This window comes from Octopus sinensis, linkage group LG2 (genome assembly GCF_006345805.1).
Source record: "Octopus sinensis linkage group LG2, ASM634580v1, whole genome shotgun sequence".
Classification (NCBI taxonomy): Eukaryota; Metazoa; Mollusca; class Cephalopoda; order Octopoda; family Octopodidae; genus Octopus; species Octopus sinensis.
In genome coordinates, this window is record NC_042998.1 from 164,225,499 (window position 1) to 164,239,109 (window position 13,611).

The 13,611-nt window shown below is 39.2% G+C and overlaps 1 protein-coding gene across 2 annotated transcripts in view; it reads left to right on the top strand.

The window, feature by feature from the left end:
* LOC115230021 (RGM domain family member B) overlaps positions 1–13,611 on the top strand; it is a 127,597-nt gene that overhangs the window by 45,314 nt on the left and 68,672 nt on the right. The gene's annotated exons all lie outside the window — the stretch shown is intronic.

The following is a 13,611-nucleotide window of genomic DNA, read 5'->3' on the forward strand; positions in this document are numbered from 1 at the left end:
CCCTTTTCTCATATTAGATGTGCGGGTTAGTACAAGTACGCTTCAGAATGGTGATTCTGTTCTTGTTGAGGTTTTCATTTGTCTGTTTATATATTTCATTCGCTGTTTCCTTCATCTTTTTTACGCTTTCTTTCTACTTCCCTTCTATTCTGTTCTATTTTTCAAGCTATGTCCTTTCCTCTTCTAGTAGATGGGCTACCTTGATATAAACCACCCGAGGCTGTATTGCATATAAAGGGAGTATTTGCACTATCGTTCATATTTCGAAATATCTTAACTGACGAAGATGCTGTGTAAGAGATGAGTTCCTTTCTCTCTTTTGTTCAGTGATCTGAAACGTGCGTATAAATGCATTCAAAATATCAATATTTGGTTTGACTTCATTATCTCCGTCTTTGCTATCCGTAGACAAGATATCTCAAGAACCACTGGATGGATTCGGATGAAACTTTCAGGGATGTTTGTTTGGCCCCGTGACTGACACGAACTGATTAGATTTTGGTAATGATCCGGTATCTGACAAGAATTCTGGATTATTATTTTTGTATTTTACTTAATTTTTGAGAGCGGTCGGGTTCATTTTTAGTATTCTCGTTTGTGAGAGCAGTAAAGTTTATTTCAGATATTCTCATTTTAAAAATCATCTCTGGCTAACCGTTGAGAGGACTTTGGTGTTGCCTTGGCGGAGATTTGCTCTCTCTAAGTGCTCTTGTTTTTATGTATTATACGTCTCCAAACCATTACAAGCTAATCAGCCCTTGTTTCGTTTACACGGATACCGTTACTTAAAATTATTTCCATTGATCTTCATGTCATAAAATGATAATGCGTTCCGACGAGATTTTTTTTGAAAATTATCATATATATATACTCTTTTTTTTTTTTTTTTTTTATTTGTTTCAGTCATTTGACTGCGGCCATGCTGGAGCACCGCCTTTAGTCGAGCAAATCGACCCCGGGACTTATTCTTTGTAAGCCCAGTACTTATTTTATCGGTCTATTTTGCCGAACCGCTAAGTGACGGGGACGTAAACACACCAGCATCGGTTGTCAAGCAATGCTAGGGGGACAAACACAGACACACAAACATATACACTCACACACACTTGTGTAACATATATATATATATATATACTATATATAATAATTATATATATATTATATATATATATATATATATACATGACAGGCTTCTTTCAGTTTCCGTCTACCAAATCCACTCACAAGGTATTGGTCGGCTGGGGCTATAGCAGAAGAACACTTGCCCAAGATGCCACGCAGTGGGACTGAACCCGGAACCAGTGGTTGGTTAGCAAGCTACTTGCCACACAGCCACTCCTGCGCCTATATATATATATATATATATATATATATATATATAATATACATATATATACATATAAAACAACGAGCAACATGACGACTTTCATGCATGAAAGTAACAATATCTAACTATATGCAGTTACAATATGTATATATAAAGATCATTTGAAGAGAAATGTGTTGGGAAATTAGAACCCGAATATCGTAGTAGGGTACGTTTTTACCAAAAAAGATGTTGGCTATTGTGTGAGAGATACTGGCGGTGGAAAGAGAATTATTGAAAGGATGAGGAATACTACCTTCGAATTAAGCTTCATCAACATCTACCTATCCAAAATTGTTTAACGCATGTTTTATCTTTGTATACAGTTAAGTGTTGGAAGAGAGCTCATTGTAACCGTGTAATTTTTATATTATTTTATGTTTAGAATTGCTATCAGCAAAATCTTTTAACCCTTCTTGTATAAGTGCCAACCCCTTAGCAGTATTCTCTGCAGTAAATTTAAGTGAAGGCAAAGGAATTTCTCTAGTCTCATCTGTATTCGCAGTTTAATTTTGTTCGAACAACATAACTCTCCGTTTGTTAAACTTTCTCTATAGGACACTATCGATTCGACCACAATTATCCTCAATGACGTCTTCAAAACTTCATTTGCAAATGTTAGAATATTTTTCTGAATTTCGTGTAGACTTTCTACTTGTAGAAAACTTGTAGAGTCACGGATATATTGTAGCCATTCCAAAGTCAAGGATTTCACTTGTTCCCATGCCTCAGCTATCTCATCCACAGCATGCATTACGTTGAAGAACATTTAATCTTTCGAAAGTCATTGACAGGGAAAATAAACCTCTTGCTTAGTAATCTTAGATTTATGGGGTTCCTTGATTGGCACTAGATCGGAACTTTCGTCATGCTATGTTACTGACAATTTCTTTGCTTGATTTCATGTAAACACCCTCAATCTTGTATCCTAGTTTTTGTACTGCTCCCAACGTCTTGGGTCTTCTATGGCCAATTAAACTACTACTACTACTACTACTACTACAGATTGGCGGTCATTCTAGAATCGTGGGGAGATACCTTGCAGTATTCGTTCCTAGTCCTTATGTACTAGTTGAGTGAGGTCGGTAAAATATAAATATGTACTTGCCGAGTACTAATGACGATGTAAACGACTTGCACCCGCCCTTCAAAATTGCTTTTCTGGTCCCGAAATTAGAAACGTTATTATTGAAACGATAGGGTTTGATAATGAAAGGAGGAGTTTGGTTGCAACTTTTAGCTAGCAAAGTCGAGCGATCAATTTTAGACGAATGGAAAGACTGCGATTGTTTAATTTCATAACAAAAACTTCTGCTGGTGCTATTGCTATTACGTAGTTATGAACTTTACAACCTACCACCACCATCACCACCATCAACATTATCATCAGCAACTAGCCCAATTTATTAATACACTCATCTCTATACCCTGCCGCCGCCCCCTTCACCCGAATATTATAATGTATCCGTTGTGCGTACCCCATCTCTCGCCCCCCCCCCTCGCCGTACCTTGTTATTCTACGTCACAGTATGCTCGACTACATAAAAGGCGAACACACACAGACATACACACACACACACAGACATAACACACACACACACACAGATTCATATCAATACACACTTATGCATATATTTATGAGTGCGTGTATATGAATATGAACATACAGCCTAACGGCCAAATTATTGGTTATGTGGAACACCCAGGTGGCTGCCTGTTGACCTTTGTCTTATCTACAGTTTTGGCCTTGTTAACTACAAGCTCTGCGTTGTGATTTTTTTCTCTCTCTCTCTCTCTCTTTTTTTTGAAAGAGACACCCGCGCATGCGCCTTACTGCTCTTCTACAACACAACACACAGACATATGCGTACTGACAGTCACGCACACACACAAATATGGGTACTGACACACACACAGAATACCCGCGGCATTATAAGTGAATACAGAAACACGGTGATACGCTTGAGCAAACTTGTTATCCTTACAAGGTGTAAAGGAAGATGTGTGTATCTACAGGGCATTACAACTTCTGATTCCAGAAGCACACATACACAACACACACACACCACACACACACACGGCTATAGAAGGATTTCTTTTGACAAAAAACAGGGCTCTAATTTAATTATTTATTTTCTGAGGATCAGGGAGCTAATAGATTGAATAGTCTCTACCCCAAGTTAGTGCTTATAATAAAAACACTCCAGCCGTTTCGAACCCATATATGATCGTAGAATCACAAAGTATGCACTTTCCGTGGATTGTAAATATTTTTTTTTTTAATGTCCTTAATAGCATGGTTCGTGTTTTCATCTGAAGAAAACGTTTTTTATAATGATATAACGTACTCATTAATCAATAAAAATACTCGTTGGATATAGCTGTAATGGACTGACACCTATCTGTGTATATATATATATATATATATATATATATATACATATTGAAAGAAAGAAAATGGCGAAAGATGGATGTATGAATAATTTATTTGTATGATATAAAGATGTTGAAATAAAAAAAAATAATACAAATAAATTACAAGTATTAAAATACAAAAAGAAAATGGGAGATGCGAAAAAGACCTACATACATGTTCCAGTTTTAGCTCCTAGTTGATATGCAATTCTAAGCATTTGGTCATATGCTAAGAATCGTATCATTTTTAACTATATGGGGCAGAATTTCTTCAGGGTTATTATGAGCTTATAAGTAAGGTTAACATTTTCTTGCCTACAGAATTCTGTATGCATCATTCCTAGATGTTAACCTGACTTCTTTAAGCTCATAATAACCCTGAAGAAGTTCTGCCCCATATACTTAAAAATGATACCATTCTTAGCATATAACCAAATGCTTAGAACTGCATATCAACTGGGGGCCACAACATATATGTAGGAGACCCCCTACTGTAAAGTGTCGTACAACACTATCGCCTATCCTGCATATTTTAGTTCTCTTTGATATTTAACAGTTGATTGATCTTCATATATAGTTCATTCAAAAGGTGAGCTGGCAGAATCGTTAGCACGTCTTGACGTTCTGAGTTCAAACTCCGCCGTTGCCCACTCTGCCTATCGTCTTTTATGGGTGGATAAAATAAGCACCGGTTTAGTACTGAGGTCGATGTAATCGACTTACTCCTCCACCAAAATTGCTGGCCTTGTGCCAAAATTTGAAATCAATATATTATTCATTTTAGTTCCTGAGTGTTGTTTCTCGTCCTTCTGTCCAATCCAGATAGAATGTCTTATGTGACATAACAGTTAAATTACTAGCAAATTCCGCCGGAGAAATAGATCAAATCGTGTCTCTACTGGGAAGAAATAGCAACGAAAATCACTCTCACATCACGCCGTGTTTTCTTAGAGGAGTGGTGGTGGTGAATACCTGGAGGGGGGGGGGGGTAGTAGGTAATCTTGGATTACTTAAATAATGCATGAATAGAAAATAAAGATAAGTGGAATAATTAGTAACACTTGCAAGAAGTCTACTGGATTACGGGCTGACCTCAAGTTAAACAACAATCAGATCGCTGTCGATTTACAGATGTAGGCGCGCGTGCGCACGCACACACACACACACCTTTTTAAAACAATAGGTTTACCTGTGAAAGAAATGGAGGACAGGGGTATGATTAAGTGTTTCGTAGGTCTAATTTTTCATCGAAATTAGAGTTAAGGACAGTGAAATATCAGCCGATGGGGAAGGTAAAGAAGAAAATGGCGGCGGGTGAGAGTTCACGTAGATTCCTTATCTGCCAGTGACAAATTTACCGCCGCTCCTCACGCACGCAAACTAGATAGACAGAGGTCGTTGTGGTTCATAGATGTATATAGGCAGGGGAAGAGAGTAAGCACGAAGTTCGATGCCCCAAAAACTAGTCACACTCCAGTGTGAAGGGCATTGAACTTAGTGTTTATGTCCTCTTGGCTAACTCGTTTTTCCCTCTCCCTTTTACCTCCACCTTCTTCTTATACTACTATTATTACTACTGTTGCTACTCCTATTATTATTACTAATAATACTGCTGCTACTACAACTACTACTACTATTATTATTATTATTATTACTGCTGCAGTCACTACACTACCACCGTTTACTACTAATACTAGGGTTGCTTCTACTAATAATAATAATCCTTTCTACTAAAGGTACAAGGCCTGAAATTTGGAGGTGGGGATTTAGTCGATTACATCGACCCCAATACGCAGCTGATACTTAATTTATCGACTCCAAAAGGAGGAAAAAGGCATAGTCGACCTCGGCGAAATTTGAACGCGGAACGTAGCGATGGGCGAAATACCGCTAAATATTTTGTCCAGAGTGCTAACGATTCTGCCAGCTCGTCTACTAATAATAATACTATTGATGCTACTAGTACTTACTACCCATACTATTGTAACTACTACTAAAGCAGCAATGTCGAGGCACAATGGCCCTGTGGTTAGGGCAGCGGACTCGCGGTCGTAAGAACGCAGTTTCGATTTCCAGACTGGGCATTGTGAGTGTTTATTGAGCAAAAACACCTAAGCTTCACCACGACTTTCTCTCACTCTTTCTACTTCTGCCACAAAGCAGAGGAACCATGGTGTGGTAAACTTTCAGACCTTAGTCTAGATTGCGAATTCTCTGTACCCCAGGATGGTTCAGCTTTCCACCCGTTAAAAGCCACCGTTTACAGAATGAGGATAACAACGTGACTTGATAACCGCCAGTCTATCGCGTGTGGTGGGTGGATCTTCAAGTTGCCGCACGCATTCTTAGTAGCTTAGAGTAGGCTCGAATTAGAGATTATTCTTTGTGGCTAATGGCGTGAGTCCTGATTGGAAGAAGACAACAGCAGTAGAATCCTCCAGTTTTCTGGTATTCGTCATTTGATTTTTTTTTTAATCTATCGTCCAATTGTGTGCCTCTTTTTGTTCCTCTGGTACCTTTAGCAGTTTTCACTCAGTTATGTATTTGGGTCAAGGCTAAGGATAAGTTGCTCTCGCCTACCAGTCTTGGGGGCCATTCCTGCATCACTACCAACACCAAGAAAAAATAAAGCATGTACACTGCCCTTTTCTTCATTAAATACGTAAAAAAAAAGTTCCTTTTTGTCCCACTAGGGCAGCGGTTTTCAACGGAGGGGTTGTATGATCCATGAGGGGTCCTTGTAAGACTTTTGGGAGGTCTGCGCAAACAAAATAGAAAATTGGGAGTCCACAGTAGTATTTGAAGGGTCCATGGAAAATTTTTGCTTTAGATGTATTTATCGTAAAGAAACAGCTAGGTTTCTTTCTCTAACGTTTTGCGTATTTCAACCCGTAGAAAATGTGTGAAAAACAAAATAAGAATTTTGAAAGCAGCATCTATAAAACTAGTTTTTAAACACTGAATGGCTATGAGGGTCCACTAGAATAGAATAATAATCAAAGGGGTCCATAAATAGTAGTTGAGTACAGCTGCACTCGGGCGTTCTTTAACAGAGGTTTTGCTGTTGGCTCCCACGCTGACTCGTTATTCCATCACTTTCTCAGTGTTGCTGGTGCTTCTACAATTGTGTTACGTAGTATTATACCTGAAATGCACTCAATAAGAACTCGATCCCTGCTAATCCTCTTATACTGAATTCAAAAAACTTAAATCCCAACGATCGTACGTATAGCTGTGGTGATTGTTGTAGTTCAGCTCAGGTCAGCTCTGGTCAAATAAGACTCATGATGATATAATGAGCTGGTGCTTTCTATTAAAAACTACTACGGTACTTTCTATTAAAAAGCATTCCGACCGCGACCATCCTGTCTTATAGCTTTTTATTTTCTTTCAGCAAAGTGTGTCGGGGGTGACAATATCCAGTACGTCCTATCTTTTTAAAAAATGAGACAGTACAGATTTGACTGTCAATTCTAGCATGTCAAAAGACCCTTGTTAAGGTTCGCTTGTATGTAAAATTATAATCTGTTTCTGTATTAAGTATCGTATGTAGTTCACGCCACTGTTCTTGAGTTCAATCTTGTTGTGGACGTTTCATTATTCCACCCGTAATAAGGAGGCGAGCTGGCAGAATCGTTCTACGCCTGACAAAATGCTTAGCAGCATTTCGTCCGTATACGTGCTCTGAGTTCAAATCAACTTCACCTTTCATCCTTTTGGAGTAGATAAATTAAGTACCAGTTCAGCACTAGACCAGGCTTATAGAAAATTAAGTACTGGGGTCGATTCGTTCGACTAGGCGGTGCCCCAGCATGGCCGCAGTCTAATGACTGAAACAAAAGATAATAAACCCGTAATAAAAAAAAAAGAATTTCATCAAAACTTCAATTAATTAGTGATTTAATGTTCTTTTGTAAAATTCATCCCAGATTAATTTTATACATTTAATAATTAAACTTCATTTAGTTTTCGAAAACATGTGATGTCATTATATGAAATGAGTTACTACTGTGATTACAATGCGACTTAAAATAGTTTTTAATTACTTTAACTCTTATTTATGGTATTTAAATGAAATGTAATATCTCTTGCTGCGACTTTTATTTCCGTTCACCGTAATATATGTGAACAGATATATAAATAAAAATCTAACATAGATACATGTTTGTAATGTCGAATGAACGGGCCCTGCACTTTACATGGTGCTTATTTTATCGACCCTGGAAGGATAAAAGCTGAGAATCATTGGCCGTCGTGCTAACGATTCTGTCACCTCGCCGCCTTAATAATAATAGTAATAATAATTCTAATAATAATAATAATCCTTTCTACTATAGTCAAAAGACCTGAAATTTTAGGGGAGGGAGCCAGTCGATTACATCTACCTCAGTACTCGACTGGTATGTAATTTATCGACTCTCAAAGGATGAAAGGCCAAGTCAACCTCGGTGGAACTTGAACTCAGAGAACGTGAAGATAGACGAAATACCTATTTCTTTACTACCCACAAGGGACTAAACACAGAGAGTACAAACAAGGACAGACAAACGGATTAAGTCGATTATATCGACCCCAGTGCGTAACTGGTACTTATTTAATCGACCCCGAAAGGATGAAAGGCAAAGTCGACCTCGGTGGAATTTGAACTCAGAACGCTGCGGCGGACGAAATACCGCAAAGCATTTCGCTCGGCGTGCTAACGTTTCTGCCAGCTCGCCGCCTTCGGCAGACTAAATACCGCTAAGTATTTCACCTGACGTGATAACGATTCTGACAGCTCGTTGCCTTAATAATTATAAGAAGAATGGTTTCAAATTTTGCCACAAGGGCAGCAGTTTTGGGGGAGGGGATTAATCGATTACATCGACATCAGTATTCAACTGGTACTTATTTTATCGACCTCGGAAGGATGAAAGGTAAAGTCGTTCTCGGCGGAATTTTGCCCGTCGTATTAAGGGCTCTGCTAAGATTGCGAGCAATTTCGAGGTAGGGAATAAGTCGAGTACATCGAGCGCAATACTTCACCGATACTTTATTTTGTCGACCCCGAATGGATGAATGGTAAAGTCGACCTCGGCGGGATTTAAACTCAGAATAATAGGCAAAATGTACTGCAATTTTAATTCAAAGCGTAAAGGGGTGACTATACAATATTTTGTCCGGCGAACTACTGAATTTAAGCCATTCATCGCCAAAAGAATCCCTAAGTTTCGGGGACGTAAATATACCAACACCAGTTGACACACACACAGGCATATATATATATATATATATATATATATATATATATATATATATATTATATATATATATATATACGATGGGCTTCTTTCTGTCTAGCAAATCCACTCACGAGTGTTTGGTTGGCCCAAGGCTATGGTGTAAGGTAGGATTCAGTGGGACTGAACTCGGAACCATGTGGTTTGGAAGCAAGCTTCTTTACCGCACAGCCGCGCCTGCGTCTGTATATGCATATACATTTTTTCATGATACTCAAACACATATGGTTATGAACATACGCATGTATACACACATACGTACATAAATACATGCGCAGGAACATATTCAGAGAACCTATGAAAAGAAGGTGCAGTTAATGTATGTGATATCCTACTCCGGAAGATTTCTTGGGATATCAGAAAATGGCTTTCAGATATTGAAGACTTTCGCAGAAGGGGATGGCGACATGGAAGATACTTTGTAAGCATTGATCATACGAAAACACCCTCTGGAGGGCTCTCTTTCTCCCTCTCCACGCGCATGCGTGTACGCTGACACACAGACACGTGCTTACAGACACGTGTACACACACATAAACACATAACTACTCACAAACATGTACATACATACATACATACACTACACTACATGTTGCACACGATAAATTCAGCTGAGATCATCAGGCCAAGAAATTACATTTTTTTTTTAATTAACTATTTCTGTTTATCGTATGTTGTGTGTGTGTGTATATATATGTATGTATGTGTGTGTGTGTGTGTTTCCGTGACAGTCATTGACTCTCATATAAGCGTTACTAATGTTAATTAAAGATCGTGTGTGTGTATATATGTGTGTGCACGTGTGTTTCCTTTAATAAAGTCACTCGCTGGCTAATCACCACGTCTTTCCCTTCTCTGCTGTCTCGGTTACAGCATTTCTGATCGCTGTTGTTGTTGTTGTTGTTGTTGTTACTATAGTTGCTGCTACGGCTGTTGTAGTTGTAGCAATGATGAGGACACGACGATGGTGGTAGTAGTGGTGGTGATGGTGGTGTTTGAGCGGACGGCAGTTTTTATTAGATTTCGTGGTAATGAAACAACTGATGTAACATGGTTTACAGTATAGTATTTGTTTGTGGTTGTTGTTGTTGCGATTATTTAGTCCTTTCTTTTTGTTGTTATTGTTGTTGTTCCGGGGTTTTTTTTATACTGATTTTATTTATTCTATTATATTTATAGTGTTAAGATCGATGGATGGATGTGTGTGTGTGTGTATTGTGATTCGTATGATTAACGTATCTTTTATAATTTGGTATTAATGTTTTTGGCTTGGTGGGCGGAGGGTGGGCGGAGGGGGGGGCGCAGACACATGGCTGTGTGTTTAAGAAACTCGCTTTATAACCACGTAGTTTCGGGTTCAGTCCCGCTGCGTGACACCGTGGGCAAGTGCCTTCTACTGTAGCCTCTGGCCACCGACCGAAGCCTTGTGAGGGGATTTGGTAGACGGAAACTGAAAGAAGTTCGTCGTATATATATATATATATATATATATAATATATATATATATATATATATATACGATGGGCTTCTTTCTGTCTAGCAAATCCACTCACGAGTGTTTGGTTGGCCCAAGGCTATGGTGTAAGGTAGGATTCAGTGGGACTGAACTCGGAACCATGTGGTTTGGAAGCAAGCTTCTTTACCGCACAGCCGCGCCTGCGTCTGTATATGCATATACATTTTTTCATGATACTTAAACACATATGGTTATGAACATACGCATGTATACACACATACGTACATAAATACATGCGCAGGAACATATACAGAGAACCTATGAAAAGAAGGTGCAGTTAATGTATGTGATATCCTACTCCGGAAGATTTCTTGGGATATCAGAAAATGGCTTTCAGATATTGAAGACTTTCGCAGAAGGGGATGGCGACATGGAAGATACTTTGTAAGCATGATCATACGAAAACACCCTCTGGAGGGCTCTCTTTCTCCCTCTCCACGCGCATGCGTGTACGCTGACACACAGACACGTGCTTACAGACACGTGTACACACACATAAACACATAACTACTCACAAACATGTACATACATACATACATACATACACTACACTACATGTTGCACACGATAAATTCAGCTGAGATCATCAGGCCAAGAAATTACATTTTTTTTTAATTAACTATTTCTGTTTATCGTATGTTGTGTGTGTGTGTATATATATGTATGTATGTGTGTGTGTGTGTTTCCGTGACAGTCATTGACTCTCATATAAGCGTTACTAATGTTAATTAAAGATCGTGTGTGTGTATATATGTGTGTGCACGTGTGTTTCCTTTAATAAAGTCACTCGCTGGCTAATCACCACGTCTTTCCCTTCTCTGCTGTCTCGGTTACAGCATTTCTGATCGCTGTTGTTGTTGTTGTTGTTGTTACTATAGTTGCTGCTACGGCTGTTGTAGTTGTAGCAATGATGAGGACACGACGATGGTGGTAGTGGTGGTGGTGATGGTGTTTGAGCGGACGGCAGTTTTTATTAGATTTCGTGGTAATGAAACAACTGATGTAACATGGTTTACAGTATAGTATTTGTTTGTGGTTGTTGTTGTTGTTGCGATTATTTAGTCCTTTCTTTTTGTTGTTATTGTTGTTGTTCCGGGGTTTTTTTTATACTGATTTTATTTATTCTATTATATTTATAGTGTTAAGATCGATGGATGGATGTGTGTGTGTGTGTATTGTGATTCGTATGATTAACGTATCTTTTATAATTTGGTATTAATGTTTTTGGCTTGGTGGGCGGAGGGGGGGGCGCAGACACATGGCTGTGTGTTTAAGAAACTCGCTTTATAACCACGTAGTTTCGGGTTCAGTCCCGCTGCGTGACACCGTGGGCAAGTGCCTTCTACTGTAGCCTCTGGCCACCGACCGAAGCCTTGTGAGGGGATTTGGTAGACGGAAACTGAAAGAAGTTCGTCGTGTATATATATATATATATATATATATATATATGTTTGTGTCTGTGTTTGTCCCCCCACCCCCAACATCGCTTGACAACCGTTGGTGGTGTGTTTATGTCCCCGTAACTTAGCGGTTCGGCAAAAGAAAACCGATAGAATAAGTACTAGGCTTACAAAGAATAAGTCCTGGGGGCGATTTGCTTGACTAAAGACATGGCCGCAGTCAAGTGACTGAGACGAATAAAAGAAAATATAATTCCGGACCGGTCCCATTATGAATGAACATGGTCTGTTCTCTCTCTCTCTCTCTCTCTCATTCTCACACACACACACACACATTTTCTCATTGCAGGAAAGTCAGGCTTGAGACTGGCTTCCTTTTGTAGTAAATTTCACACTATGGTATTATTCTTTTACATGTTTCAGCCCTAAGGTTGTGACTGTGGCCATCCTGGACCACCGCAAATAATTTATCTACCACATTGTGAAATTCTTGTGAAAAATTTTCGTTTTTTAAGTTTTATGAATGAGAACAGCTGCATAAAGAAGTGCTCTGCTCTAATTGTGGAGGGTATCTGTGGAAGGAGTAGAGCCAGGAAGATGTGGGACGAAGTGGAAAGAAAGGATCTTCAGATGTTGGGCCTCACTGAGGAAATGACACTGGACCGGGAGATGTAATGATTTGCTGTACCTGAAAGAACGCATCAAGCTAAGCAAAATAACTGTCTGGCGCGCATACAGGCTTGTCCTTTCAGGTGCTGGTGCCACTTAAAAAGCACCCATACCAGTGCTCCATAAACACACCCATGCCAGTGACATGTAAAAAGCATGCAGCAATTCTGTTAAGTGGTTGGCATTAGGAAGGGCATCCAGCTGTAGAAACCATGCCACAACAAACTGTTGGAGTCTGGTCAGCTCCCTGCTAGCCAGCTCCATATCAAACCGTCCAACCCATGCCAGCATGGAGAGCAGGCGTTAAACAGTGATGATGAAACTTATGTTCAGGACTTAATATAACAAGTTTACCATGTTTTTTTTTTTCTCGGAGAAATCTTGCAAGAATATTCTGCTAACCAACCACATGGTTCCGGGTTCAGTCCCACTGCGTGGCATCTTGGGCAAGTGTCTTCTGCTATAGCCCCGGGCCGACCAATGCTTTGTGAGTGGATTTGGTAGACGGAAACTGAAAGAAGCCTGTCGTATATATGTATATATATATATATGTGTGTGTATATGTTTGTGTGTCTGTGTTTGTCCCCCTAGCATTGCTTGACAACCGATGCTGGTGTGTTTACGTCCCCGTCACTTAGCGGTTCGGCAAAAGAGATCGATAGAATAAGTACTGGGCTTACAAAGAATAAGTCCCGGGGTCGATTTGCTCGACTAAAGGCGGTGCTCCAGCATGGCCGCAGTCAAATGACTGAAACAAGTAAAAGAGTAAAGAGTATCAGTTGACATTTAACCCTTTCATTACTGTATATATTTTGAGATGCTCTGTGTTTCTTTCAATTATTTTAAACATAACAAAGAATTTAGTAAAATAACTTAGTTATCATTAAGCTAGTGTTAGGAACGTAAATTGTGACTAATGCTTGGTGGAATATTTTAATTCAAAACTTATGAAAACAAGACATTTTA